The sequence below is a fragment of the Melanaphis sacchari genome, unplaced genomic scaffold (assembly GCF_002803265.2).
Source record: "Melanaphis sacchari strain LSU unplaced genomic scaffold, SCAv2.0 Contig55_pilon_pilon, whole genome shotgun sequence".
Classification (NCBI taxonomy): Eukaryota; Metazoa; Arthropoda; class Insecta; order Hemiptera; family Aphididae; genus Melanaphis; species Melanaphis sacchari.
This window is the reverse complement of record NW_020271389.1, coordinates 612,995-628,036: the sequence shown is the minus strand read 5'-3', so window position 1 is coordinate 628,036 and position 15,042 is coordinate 612,995.

Below are 15,042 nucleotides of genomic sequence, written 5' to 3'. Positions count from 1 at the left end.
CAAAGTTCTCACACGTCGTACCTGCCAATATATTCTATATTCCTTCAAATAAATATGTAGATAATAAACTTCTTTGTAATTGTATATAACGATTCATTTTTATCTATCACTCCTTAATTTGTAAATTATTGTACACGATACATTCTTATCATTAATTTATAAGTAAAATTAACTTAGACATACCCCTTGAATTATACTGTTTTGAGATCCTCCTAGTAAATTTATAATTTTTCTAGCAATAACTTTGAATAAATGAATACATTTAATAATTTAATAATATTATATAAAAAAAATAACCACTACCTAAGTAATAAGTACTACTTAGTGAGCGCTTATCAAATTATTAATACTTATTGTATAATATTATACTAATAAACGATTTCTAAATACTATTAAAATTTAATTAAAATAATAAACAAACAATCAAAAAAACTTGTCAGTTGTCACAACTAGTAAGTTATAGTAGCCTGCCCTACTTATTTACTTAAATAATTTATACATTGATATTTTTTTTACTTTCTATTTATTACATTAAAAGCGCAGTAATTAAATTTTAAAATTAAAAATAGAAATATAAAGATAATTATTTAAAAATAACTGTCGCATACCGTATAATCATTAATAACAACCCTAAACATAATAAAATATTTTTAATTACCTAAGACCTTTAGTATAATTAAATTTTTATTTACAGAAATATTTTAAGTTAAAAAAAAATAACAAATAAAAAGTGTCCAAGTGGGCAGTGATTTTGAACCAGGTCACAAGTGATCACTTTTTCTCAGAAAAGTGACTTAATTAGAGAAAAATATAAAAATACCCCCCCCCCCCCTTAACAAGGCAAATATATAAATCACGAAGTTTCTAAAATTACTATCACTAGATGACTGAACTAGGACTAACTTATTTTTATTGTTACTCAATCGCGCAATACAAAAAATAAAAATAACTAGATAATTCCTACAAGATTAATAAATTTCAAAAAATAAATTATATTTTGATTATACTAGATTATTTAGAGAGATAATTTTCAATAAATTTATTGTAAACTAAATTGAATGATAATTATAAATATTTTTTTTTAAATAAATTGTTAAAAATAAAAAACCATATAAATTATAATATTTTATTAGGTATTTAAGAGCTTAATACATTATTTTACCTATTAGATTAGACATCTATAAATTACTTTTAACAAAAATAAGTAGCTTTTTATAATTATCATTCAATTTTAAAATATCAAATTTGCATGTTAGTAAAATATATTAGCAGAAATATTGTACATTTATAACAATTTTCACCTATTTTTATAAAAAAACATAATATGAGCTTTAAATTTTAGTATTACACTTGGTAGCTTATTTTTCTTTTTATTAAATTTACACCATTTTTCCAAGTAATTTACACCTGGTAATAGGAAACTTCACAAAAAATATTGAATTTAACCTTCCTAAAAACATTCTTAGAAGAATTTCTAAACAATCTACGATGAATGGCTTTGACTTGACTCTTTTATTTTTTAGCCTTTTCATGATATAACAATTTTATCTTATTATTTTTAACCAACAAATATTTTAATTAATTTTTATACAAGAAAACCATTCAAAAATGTTTTAAGAGATCCTTTATAAAATTAAATTAAAACATACATTTATATGTACTTATAAAGTAATTATGAACATTTGGTAAAAACCTATGTATAAATTCGGTTAAAAAAAAAAAATAAATAAGCATTAAAAACTTCGTGCATACTGTATAAAAAGAGAACATATATTTATTAATAGTTAAACCAAACCCTTTTATTGTGTTAGAAAGAAAAAATGAATTAAGAATTATATTTTTATTATTTATATGACAAAAAACAGATATAACACTCTCTTTGATAATAAAAATTGTTTATAATAATTATTTAAAATTAAATAAACACTTTTTTTTAATCTGTTCATAAAAATCACATTTTTATTTTTATTTTTTTTTTTCGATAGCTATCTATATTAATTTTTTTAGTTTGTTTAAATTGACAATAAATAACAATTCATTTAAAAATTGTTTCAAAAAAACACGTTTGATAACTAAATTATATTAAGTTTGTTAATCGAAAAAAAAAATTTTTAAAAATAAGTCAGAGTTCTACAATACATTATAAAATTTAGTTAAAATTACAAACACGTAGTAATATACTAATATCTATCATTACATGAATATTGTAATATTTTTTGCGTTTAAAAACTTTTGAGATGTGTTAAATGTTAATTTTGTTATTTATTTCTAACATAGGAGAGTGGTAAAGTGTTTCCAAATTATTTTTGAAATCATCTTTAAAAATCCTTATAAATTTTACAAATTGTGTTATAAAAAACTAAGTGAATTTTATCCAAAAAAATATGCCCAGTTGATTATTTTTCTTTACCAATTCTAGTATTGTTCGAAATTTTATGCTTAATAAATATCTTACGTTTAATAAATGTGCCAATTCTTTTATATAAAATGCAGTTTTAGGCAAACTATTTCAGATTTATTCTAAATTCTTTAGCATTTTAAATGGTTATAAATAGTGTTTAATATTTTTAATCTACTACATTAAATTACATAGTAATATAAAAGTTTAAGAACTATAGCAACTTAAGAAATTACAAAAGATAAAATACTTTATAAAGCTTAGTACAGATATGTCCAATGGTATAAAATACACAACTATTCTAATAAAAAAAATGGTATATCTACCAAAATGATAAGATAATATTACTTACATTATTTTACAATTAAACATTTACAAAAGTTTCAAGTGACTATTAACACGAACTTAATTTTCAAACTTTAAGTATAAAAATGTTAAGACTATTATTCAATGCATTTATTTCTATTTTTGTATTTTAATGTAATGACATTTATAAAGACATGATTATAAACAAAATTATTAATCATTTGAACGACTTTGTAAGATAATTGGAGCATAAACTGTAAACAAGAAATAGTGTTTACGCGGCGTCTGGAGACTGAAATTGAATTTAAAATATAGAATATATTTCTTTCAAAATATGTAAGATTTATAAAAAAAAAAAAAATAAATAACACGATAATCGGGCTGCATTTTTTCGTGCTGAGTTCTCCTTTTAGTTATCTCACCTCCTTTTCATTGGCGTGAGATATGTTACATCGTGATATTAAATTTAAACGCAATGTCGAATCATCAAATTCAGAATGATTATGAGTAAAGCTTAGTTAAACACGTACATTACTGATATTCTTCAATCATTTAGGATGACATTCTTTAATAGTTTTCTTCATACTTAGAAAAACTGTAGAAAAAAGTTTAAAATTATCTCTTTAAAGTATAATCTAATGCATCTTTAAGTATAATTTATGAAAACTTTAGATCACTTCTTTTTCTTAATAGCTATTATAATATTTCAAAAAAATGATCATAAATATCTTTAAAAATATGCAATTAATATCTTTATTACTATATACTACTTCATTGGATGATATTAGATAACCTCACTTTGATCAGACACTTAAAATAAAAATATAGAACTATAGAAGATATTATTTTGATGTTTTAAAAACCTCCATAAATTAAAATCTAAAATATAAGAATACAAAACGGTCAGAAATTTTAATTCAATTTCTACATAATATCATTGAACTAATAACGAGATACCTACTACAATTTAAATAATTACATTCATAATAAAAATAACATTAGATTGCTAACCTGAGGATTATAATCTAAAACCTAATACATATAAAGATAAACATTAAAAAATCATTCTAAAAATATTAAAAATTAAATTAATATAACTTAGTTTTTTTAATAGTTATATTAATATTATAATTTACATTATTTGAATTTATTTATGTACAGGATATTTAAAATGATATGTGAAATATGTTTTTTATTCTATATAGCCAAGAAAAATTACCTACGAGTATAATATATTTTATAATAAAACACATTATAGGAGTAGGTATACGTTATATTCAATGACAACTTCCAAATTCAGTTTAGTACAATTTAATGTTTAAATCATACTCGTAAAATACTTATAATATGATATTATATATAATTATACATTCTATTATAATACAAAATGATATCAGATTTTTCAGTCATAATAAATTAGATACAATTTATTATATTCAATGTATAATGTTTATATATTTATAATATTGGATAAAATAGAGACAAACGATCATCATTCTCAATTGATTAATTTCTCTACTTGAAGTCTAAGAATAACTTAATTAGAACTACCATGAAATGTGGAATAAAACATTTAATTTTGCATTTTTTTTTTTCTAATTAGTAGTTAGTTAATTAAATTTGTTAATTTAATATTGTATTAATTTATACAGCAAAAATTGATAAACTTAAATTATAAAAAGTAGTAATTTAAAATTAAAATACGTATATTTTTACTAGACTTAGTAAAAAAACATTTTTAATTATTATTTATTTATTTTTTTTTTTATTAATTTTTTTTTTTTTTTTGTTTTATTAGCTACGTGGTTATTAACTGGTGTTACTTTATTTACATTGAAAATACTCGTAGGTTGAATTTTCATTACATTACATCACATTAGATTACATTAAATTATTGAATTACTACTATATATGTAGGTACATTGTTTTCTCACTTTCTCGGGTAATATTATTAAATTTTATGACGGAATTCAGTTTCGTTGATAAAATTCATTAATTTTCTGGACACCTCGAGAGTGGGTTTAAGTATCTCATATAAGGTATCAGATCTTATTTGATATGTATTTCATTAAACTGGCGACATTCGAGGAGTATATACTTGACCGTAATGAGTGTTTCGCTAATAGCGCATGAGAGTGGATTTTCTTTGGTCATGAATAGTGGTTGGGTGTCATGCAAATGTGGCCTATTCGGGAACGGTCAAAAATAACTTAGTCCTCTCTAAATGGTTTAGGCCATGGTAATACTGTATGCTTGATTTGTCTGAGCTTATTATTATTACAATTATTTTTCCCAGGGTTTTGCCATTCATCCATGTAATTGAATTTAATTGAATTTCTAAAATCTTGATCTAATATTTAAGGATATACTTCAAAAACAGAGGTAATGATGTTTTTTTTTAACTTTTAATGCAGCTTTATCGTTACCTATTATACCGACATTTTCCAGGATCCACGCAAGGATTTAAATAATATATATTTTTACGGTCATTAAGTTCATTGATTATTTGGCTAATAATTGGTTGTAAGTTGTAATATGTTTAAATTATATACGCCGATTGGAGTGCTTAACGAATCTGACAATAATATAGGTAATTCTTATAATCTGAATAATTAATACTTTGGATAGTCATAACTCATAAGTATCGTTAATGTTAAAAACGGTAAACGGTAAAAATACTACATATATTATTGGTTTTTAATTGTATATATTTAATATTAGCTATCACAGCTAAACTTGTATTTTGCTCAACATGTCAGTATATATGAGTTTTTTTTCCAAGCACATTTGCAGTAGATCGTAATGAAAACTTTTATATACTTTTTATCTATTATGTTTCTGTTGTGGTATGATAGACTTAAGTTTATGTTATCTCTAATAATTTGTGAAGGAGGTATATTTAATTCAGGAAATTTAATTACATTATTGATTGAATTTTTGTTTTTTATAACAAATTCTTGTTGTTTTGCATATAGTGGCGTGAAATAAAATATACTTGGCAGCTTTACCTAGTTGGATTTTCTCATAATTTTATTATACACAATATTTTCTTAGTGTTTATCTATTTATATTATATAATATTTAGTTTCGAGTAGTTTTTTTCTGAAAGGGAGAGGTAATTCACCAGCTATACAAAATATACCTGGGATTCAGCTACATTTAAATGCACCTATTAATAAACGGATAGAGTAGTTGTCAATTATATTTAACATTTGTATTGTTCTATATTTAGCAGCACCGTAAATTATTGAGCCGTAATTAATTTCCGATCTAATTATGGCTTTATATATTTTAATTGGACTGTCTGAATCGGATCTCTATTCTATGTGAACTAATGTTTTCAGTATGTTCATAGGTTTTAGAATTCGAATAATTTTTAATTATCTAATATTTTGGCACCAGTTGAGTTTTTTTTATAAAATATTAAATTTAAAATTTTAACATAGTCGCTGTAATTAAGTATGGTATTTTCATGTTCGATTATTGGTTTCATAAGTTTTATTATTTTTTTTTATTTTTTTTATTTTTTTTTTAACTGGATTTTGACTTTGTCGAATTTTTTGTCTATGATTATGGTCAATAATCACTTGAGTATATTTCATTGAATACCTCCCATTCTAAATATGTTGCTATAGGTACTTGAATTTGCGATAGACAAGTCTATTGCCGAGGTTGTGCCATTGTACTGATTGAAATGGGTAGGCTTACCATTATTCAGTAGAATTAATTTGTCATTGTATAATATATTTTCGATTAATTTACCTCTAGCGTCAGGTTTTTCGAAACCTCACATTGTGTTGTATGCATTAACATTGCCAAGAAAAATTAATTATGTGGGTAGTTGATTTATTATTTGCATTATATCTTGTTTGTTGATATCCCAAATGTTAAGTAGATATAAATTGCAGATGTTAAAATGCTTTTTTAATGTGATTTTTGTTGTTATAACTTTTAAATTATAATTAATTGGGATAAGTACCAATGGGTATGATTTATATACAAAGATTGCTACACCACCGCAAGCTCTTTGGTTGTGTTCGCGGTTTTTATGATAGCTATTGTAATTAGTTAATTTTGCGACGTAATCTTTTTTTTTAAATTAGTTTCTTATAAACATACGTATGACTGCAGATTTAATGTTTTTATTAGGATTTGAAGTTCATGCAATTTAATTTAATAACCATTAATTTTCCATTATCGAATTCGGTAATAGGAAGAGATTATCGTAGTAAGCATGAGTTGCTAAAGCATCTAAATTTTAAGGTGATTATAAGCTAATTAAAAGGATTTTTACTGTCGTAATTATTGTAGATGATTAATTTGTTGACATTTCATTAAAAAAGATCTTATGTATTCTAGTTAATCTCTTTTCATCATTAATAGTGGTTATTTGAGGTAGCTTATCAATAATATCGTTTGATACGATCGATTTATCTTCGAAAAATTAGTACGTATGCATGGTCAAGACCGTTAGTGATTAGAGTTTTAGTTAAAAATAAATTCAATAGCAATCTTTTAAGATATTGGATGCAAATATGATGTTTTTCTAAATAATATAATTTTACTTATTTCAATTAGATACATTTTTTTAAGGACCCCATCAATTATATCGAAAATTATAACTTGATCTTTTCTGAATAAAACGTTTTGGGATACCATTTCTGCAATAGTTTGTTTGGTGATGTCGGTACTGTGTTGAAGGAAGGATTTGATTGATTTGGAAGCTGGTGTTGATCCGTTTCGGATTTTTGGTGTTACATAAAAAAATTATTTACGTGTTTTGTGAGTTGTGAGTTGGATTACAGTTGCAATTGAACGCTCAAAGGAAATCGGTGACATATATCTTTACTCGTTGAGCGGTACTCACTTTTTAATTTTTATGTAATCAATAAGTACTTAATATACTTTGATTACATTATGACTTACTTACTTATAAAAAAAAAAATTATTATTATTATACAACTTTATTACTATTCTTTCCCTATTTAATTATCTGAGAATATATTTTGCTAAGTTACTTTTCTTACACATTTTTTAAAATAAATGCCAGAAAAAGTATTAAAACACTATTAATAAATAATAGCGCTAGTCACGATTAGATAAGTATAATATAATGTATTAATATGGCATAATCTGTCTCTGATTATCAGTTTAAAAACGTAATTAAGCAGTGATATGATTTTTAGAAAGCAATTGTTTATTTATAAAAATTTTATTAATATCATTATTGATAAATGTTATTTGTAATTTATTTATATTCGATGACTGGCGTAACGAATAGGCAATTTTAGTACATTAGCGTGTAGGTGGCTTTTGAATCCAGTGGTATTTTAAAATAAGACTGTTATGAATCTTACAATAATTATTATTTTGACATAACCAATGCATTAATTACAAATTCAATAGAAAACATATTCTTTATAAATCACTTAAGATTTTTTTATTTTTTCAAAAAAATTTCTTTTTAGTAAAAATATAAATTTAAATCGTTAACTATTTTAAAACCAATAGACTTGAAAGCCTTTCAATAGTTTAAATTTTGAACTATGAACAAATAAAAATATTAAGAACTGAATTGTATTACATAATATGTATGAAATTATTATAGATGATACAAAAATTAAACTAAAAATTTATACTTACGGAACTAAAACTATTAATATCGGTAAATTGTATTCTACTATTACAATTGATATATCAATGCATTATTTTAAAAATATATAAGAAGAACTGTTGGGGCCTGAACTGTTGTTTTAATTTACTAATGACCCGCACTTCGGTAAAAATATATAATTTATTTGAATAGCAAACACTTATAAAATGTATAAATTGTAAAATATAATAATTGATAAATATAATAATTAATATAAGTTTATATAATATGAAAACACCTTACTAGCTATGACGCTACTAAAAACTGTCAACATAATTTAGGTCTGAAGCTATACTGACCTGACCGTGAAGATACAGATAACGAAAATAATAAGATAATAATGAAATAACGTTTAATTGCCGTAATATCGGTCTGTCGAGTATTTGACATTAAACGTTATTTTGACTTCAACAAGAACCATTGTAAGAAAGTCAACTGAAATATGTTTTGTCTAAATTTATTGTACACAATTTTTACACTTAAACTATAGATATAGTATCTTCATTATCGATTGAAAAACATATTATATACGTGTTATATTGACAACAAAGTTACTGAAGAAAAATATACTCAATTTTTACACTTAAACTATAGATATAGTATCTTCATTATCGAGTGAAAAACATATTATATACGTGTTATATTGACAACAAAGGTACTGAAGAAAAATATACTATGCCATCCTTTGATACTTTTTCATTTCATTGTAAAAATGTATTTAATGTTTTTTGTCTGATTTTAAAATATACAATTTATACATTACATAAATTATTTTTTTAAGAACTACTGGTATAATCTTTGTATTATAAATATATCTACATATTATGTTTCCACTTTTACATTGTAAATACGGTATCGTTTGTATTGCACAAGTTAATTTAAAAACTAATCTTAGTCAAAATATATAAGTGAACTTAATAGATTTAATTTATTACTTATTAGCTATTTGGAACTTGCCCATATATCAATTATATTTGTCCACCATCATCATCACCGATACCCGCCTCGTCGCGACAACACACACTCTGAACAATACAATATTAATTTTAACAATGCAATAACGCGAACATAAATACAATTATGAGGGTATTTTATTTTTAAACTATATTATTTATTACATTTGTACATATAAATATAATTATATGTAATAAATAATATGTATTATTTATAAAATATGACGTGACATTAAATATTATAGTTCTTAAACATTTGTACTCACGCTTACATTTTAAATTATGGTTGAGAAACAATGGAAATTATTTTATCATTAACCTAACCTAATCTAATCTAACAGCCAAAACACTTCAATACTAAAAATAATTAGGTTTCTTGGCATTTTTTTTTTTCTTGATAACAAAAATAACACCAATTTTATAAAAAATATAAGCTTAGTTTTGAAATGTTTACTAAATTTTAACAGTTGTTAGTGCAATGTTTAAAAATAAATAATTTTACCATACAAAAGTTTTGATTATTAAAATATTTATCAGTCGTATTCATGTTACGATATGATTAAAGATTAAAAATTCCTGAACCCAAATTATATAAAATCCAGTATTCCTAAATTATTGTTCATTTTTCAGAAAATATAGTAAAAAAGTGTAACGGTGCCCACCCACCTACCAATTATCATCTCGTTTACCGAGGATGCACCATAGTATTGAATCAAAATAGAACGGTGATAATGATAAATACTGCGAACGGCCAAAGACTCTTGCATGTTCTTTGTATTTATCAGTTATTCAACTGATTGAAATAACATTCACAGACACACATTGGCTTAGTTCGGAATTTTCAGTCGCCTGTGTATTGTGTGTTGTATATACTGTAAATATAGTGGATCAAATACGTTGGATGTTTAATAAAAACATAAAACTCAATTAACTTTTAAGCTATTAAGTAAAACTAAATGGAAGAGTAGAATAAACGCAATAAAACCGTTCAGATATCAAACTGGTGAAATATATGATTCAATTAAACCAAATAAGTCAGAATAAATCTTTTGATCAAAATACTCAATTAGATGCTACATTTTCAGCTAAAAAAATTGAAAATTTTAACTTTGTGTATAGCGTTGTAATTTTACGTTTAATTTTAAATCGAATAAACCAAGCAAATGAAATTTTAGGAAAAGTAAAATTAGATTTAAATATATTTAACACAAAAAAATATTTTATCCGAAACTATTAATTCTTTAAAAAAAAATATTATTCAAAGTGATGTAAAAACTATAGCCACTTCATTAGACATATAGAATTTTCTTAGATTAAAAATTAAGATAGAGATTTAGATTATTTAGATTAGATTAATCTAAATTACCTAATCTAAAAATTATAATACTAATTCGTAATATTTGTAGACGTCATACTCGTAATTATATGATAAATATTGGATTTTGCTCGAATAAATTATAAATTTATGTTTATTTTAATTTTATGTTTACGCCGATATTCGGTAAACCAATTGCTGATTTATAATATTTTTTATCCTTAAAGTATAATATACAAAAACCGAATAAACACAAACAATAATTCAATACTAACCATACCCTATAACTGATTTGTAAATAGGTGTCATTAATATTGAACAATAGCACCAAGTAAAATATGTTTTGAGAAACAATATTGGTATTAATTAATGGTCCAGTGTATGGTAGAAAGAATTAATAACCAACAATAATTGTTTGTTCATATCCCCACAAACCACGATTATTATTATTATTATTATTATTATGTCAATATAGAATATTAAAAACCGTATAATATGCTGAGTGCACCCATGTATATTATACCCAAGAAGGTAGGACGACGCTTCCTCACTTCTATTGAACCATAAATGTAGCCCGATTGTATTATACACTCGTATCATAAAATATGAATTTTTTACCTACACTATATGATTCTTTTATAAGTATAATCACTATTATTATTTTTAAAAAGTATTAACATTTTTGAAAATACTTTTTCTACATAATTTAACATCATTCCAAAACAAAATTTTTGAAAAATATTCTTTTACTATTTTTTATGTTATTTACTTTTTTAACAACAAATTAAACATTTATACATTGTTTATGCTTTAAATACTTATCAGTTATAATTAATTAGCTGTTGTTTCAAAATCTGTTATTTAAACTTTTATATTTTCAAAAAAAATATCCTATTTTATGGAGTTTAAATTTAAAAAAATATATATACTGCTACTGATGTCATTCGAAAAAGTAAATAACATAAAAAATTATAACAATAATAGGTATAATTTTCTTCGAAAATGTAGATTCATAATCACTTATGTAAAAAAAATAATATTTCCAAAAATATTATTATTATTTTTATTCATAAAAAAAAACTACAAAAAGCAATGATTCTTCTACGAACATAGTATTAAGAAAATAAAAACATCAAATTTGTGTAATTAATAGTTATATATTAAATACATATGATTTAAAATAACTAAATAAATACTTTTAGTGTATAGATTTCAAAATAAACACAACATTTAACAATACACTAAGTATCCAAGTGTATTGTACAAATCGGCCATCGAATATTTATATCGTATACTGCACCATTGTCCATTACATCTTAGCACTGACAACGGTCGAGAAATAACTTGTGATTTATACTCGGTCAATACCGTACGAACAACTATTATGACAGCGCCTTCTACCATCGTTTTTTTTAACAATCCAACTCGTGTGCGAAGTACCAACCACGGCTACCGTTAATTTATTCACTAGAAAGCGCCTTAATTTTTAAATTTCAATCCCTAACCAACAGACACGGTTTACTGTGTTTACCGTGACACGGTTAATAGGTTAAGTCTTCTTATTTCATCTATTTTTTCCCCATATCAAACCGACTAAAGAGGAGACAGGTGTGGATTGACCAGAATCAGGATTTGCTAGTGTGCTGTATAATAGCACACCGATTCGGATCATGTCAGCCAAGTGGTCGATGGATATTTAACGATATCAACTCTATTTCTTACTACTATAATACTCGTAGTTTATCATTGTACAATTTATATTGAGAAATGTGCCGCATAACTCTCACTTTCCGGTCAGCCTCTTACCAACAGAAGACTTAACTTTAACCATCATTACTCCGTGGATTAGATTTCACCTAAGCCAACGATGATCGCTAAATACTATATAAGGTGGGAGTGAAAGAGAAGTGATTGGAGATGAATACTTCCGAGTATTAAATATAATATATTGGTGAATGGCCGATTAATCAATATTCGACCAAATATTGTCAGGATAATAATTAATAGTTGAGTATAAGTATAATACATTATTGCAAAGTTGTTATTAAATATTTTTAATGAAACGCAAGCTAATAATTTATTTGTATAAAATTACTAAAACATTTTAAGTTGTTAAGCTAATATTTTTAATTAATCTGTGGTGGAATTACTTGAAACTCAATCACTAATAAATAATATGTCTAAATGTATATAGTTTGTTTCATACTCACTTATACTTCACTAATCTTGTAAAAAACAACTTACATCATTTTCTCGCGTATTTTTTGGATATAAGTTGTTAACAAAACCATTTCATCAGTTTCGCCATATATAGATAACTCTATTTTAATATCTAATTATTCTGACAGTATCATAAAATACCATACGATTTAAAAATATCCATCAACACTCCCTATTTTTCCAAAATAGGACCACACCTTACTAATCGTCTAACATATCTCAAATTCCAGAGTTATAATTCTACCTAAAACCCAAAATAGTTTACCGTGGAACAAATAAGTTACAAATTTTGACTTAATAGTAATTAGTAAGTATATACACCTTTATGCAAAATCAAAATGTTTTTAAGTGTAACGTCATGATATATCATAATTATTTCAAACAATATTATTGTGTTTTTGATAAAAATAAATGATTTTGGTGTAATCTAAAATAGAAATAATCAATAGGTACTAAAATGGCTATTTTTTGAAAGAAATGTATGTCGTTTTAAGTTTTAAAATTTACGTAAAATTATAATAACTAATTTAGTAAATTCATAGGTATTGTGATGTGTATATAGGTACTATACATATAGGTACCTACACATTATTGTGTGGCTACAATTCACCAACATTAGTAGTTACCAACCCCAGTAACCAGTAACTATAACCTGAGACAGATGTCGGGCCCACCAGTGGTGAATGGATGTAATCATCAGCAGGTCTCGCTAGAGCTTAAATCGACAAATATCAAATTGGTTGAAAAACAAAAAACGCTCTTTTCAGAGCGATTTTACTCGCGACGCGTCTGTTTAGACAATCGTCCCCGGACTAAAGTGATCAACTACCATCACTTACTCAAGCAAGTTTGAAGATAACTGCGGTTCCATCTTATCTATCATTGTAAAGGTAGGTACATAATGAATCAGAGTTAGAACTGTGACTGCCACCTGTCAACGTCTCACCAACCGGAAATATTTTCCAAAATACTTTTTGGCACTGGTTCATTATTTGTAAAATATGGTTTTAATCCGTATAGTCTGTTAATTTCCATCCCCGATGTTCTGAATCGATTTTACGTCGGTACCATGTCTGCACCTGATGAAATGTTCGGAATAAAAGTATTATGAAAAATATTTCTTGTGAATGTTTGAAAAATTGTGAATCAACTTGTGGACATCAAAAACAAGGGATGAAGTTCTCAAGTGCGTGTAAAACATGCTAAGTGAACCATGCTTAAATTCTCATTCTGGCGTTCAACCTACAGATGAACAGTTGGGCAATTCCGATTCAGGTCACGAAGACATAACAACAACAAAGCGGAAAAATAAATAAAATATATAATTTAATTTAGAAAACTACAAGTATAATAGGAAGGTACCTACTGTATAGTAGGTATATAATAATGTGCTTTATTTGACTTCAGTTGAAAATTTATGATTACGAAAAGGGAACTAAAGGGGAAAAAAAAAGAAGTACAATTTTAAAATCTATAAATATTTATCGTGTGTCTATATTCATTTTTTTTTGTATTATTTTATTTTTCAGTCATGATTTTAAAACAAAATAATACATTTGACAATATTTAAAACCATGTCACTTAATTTATCCAATATTATACACAGAAAAATTTAATTAACGATAAAAGAGTTTAGGTACTGTTCAGTATTTACAAAAGATTAATGTAAGTATTGCAGGCAATATCTATAGAGAAGAATGCATACCTATAAAAAATATAAAGATTTTATCAATGTTATAAAAATACAAAATTAGGTAGATTATTGTTAATAATATTTTAGCAATATTTACTGTATAATAACACGAATCTAAACATATATATTATACTTACCTATTCTACGTTTTTCGGTCCGTTTGCCAACTACATACATACGTATAGAATATAATATTATATACATCATTATAGCGCGCAGCGCTACATTCTATAACGAACGGATTGGTACTCTTACACTAAAAATGTATATTTTCTTACTCGTCGACAATTTTATGATCTTTAATTTTTATATCAAATATTTTTATCATTAATAGTTTTAAAGGTATTGTTAAAAAATCAAAAGATTTCTCATAAAATCCAAGATGATGGACACTTGCGAACCTCGAAGGGATGGTGCATTTTATTTTTTTGGCTAATTAGGACCCTAAGACGAAACTTTTCGTTAAGTTTCAAAACTTTAGTATTTTTTGCACCCCCCCCCCCC